Source organism: Branchiostoma floridae, chromosome 17 (genome assembly GCF_000003815.2).
Source record: "Branchiostoma floridae strain S238N-H82 chromosome 17, Bfl_VNyyK, whole genome shotgun sequence".
NCBI classification, from domain to species: Eukaryota; Metazoa; Chordata; class Leptocardii; order Amphioxiformes; family Branchiostomatidae; genus Branchiostoma; species Branchiostoma floridae.
In genome coordinates, this window is record NC_049995.1 from 18,212,816 (window position 1) to 18,213,385 (window position 570).

Genomic DNA, 570 nt, shown 5'->3' on the forward strand with positions numbered 1-570 from the left:
ACATGGACAACAGTTATCTGTACCTGCAAACGCAGGTGTGAGACCAGGCCGTGTTCTAACCTTTACCCTTGTTGTGCAGGTCGGTGCCCGGATGTAACCGGCCCGGGCCTGTGTGTGGAGATGTGTAGTGACGACTCGGACTGTCGGCCTGGTCAGCTCTGCTGTTCTAATGGCTGCGGACACACCTGCCAAGACCCCGTCTTCGGTAAGTCTTGCCTTTGTCACATATTGAAACAGACCTCCCAAGACGTTGTCTTCAGTTAGACAAATAGAACATTACTTTATAGTTTATTGCAAACTCTTGCCCAAGAGCTAATTGCAGGTAACATAGGAGTTGACGGTCAAATAGTTTACAACAATAAAGCAGGTTTTTACTATAGTCTAAAATCTAACTACTAGTAGCCTCTAACGCCTCCTTTCAAGTAAATTTATTTCTGTGTAATAGAATGGTATTTTCGGTAGTTTAGAATGCACACTATGCGAGATAAGAGGAGGAGTGTAGTATCGACTATGTCAAAGGACAGATGTACAGGGAAGTAGAATGCACGAATCCATTGTTGTCGCATTTTC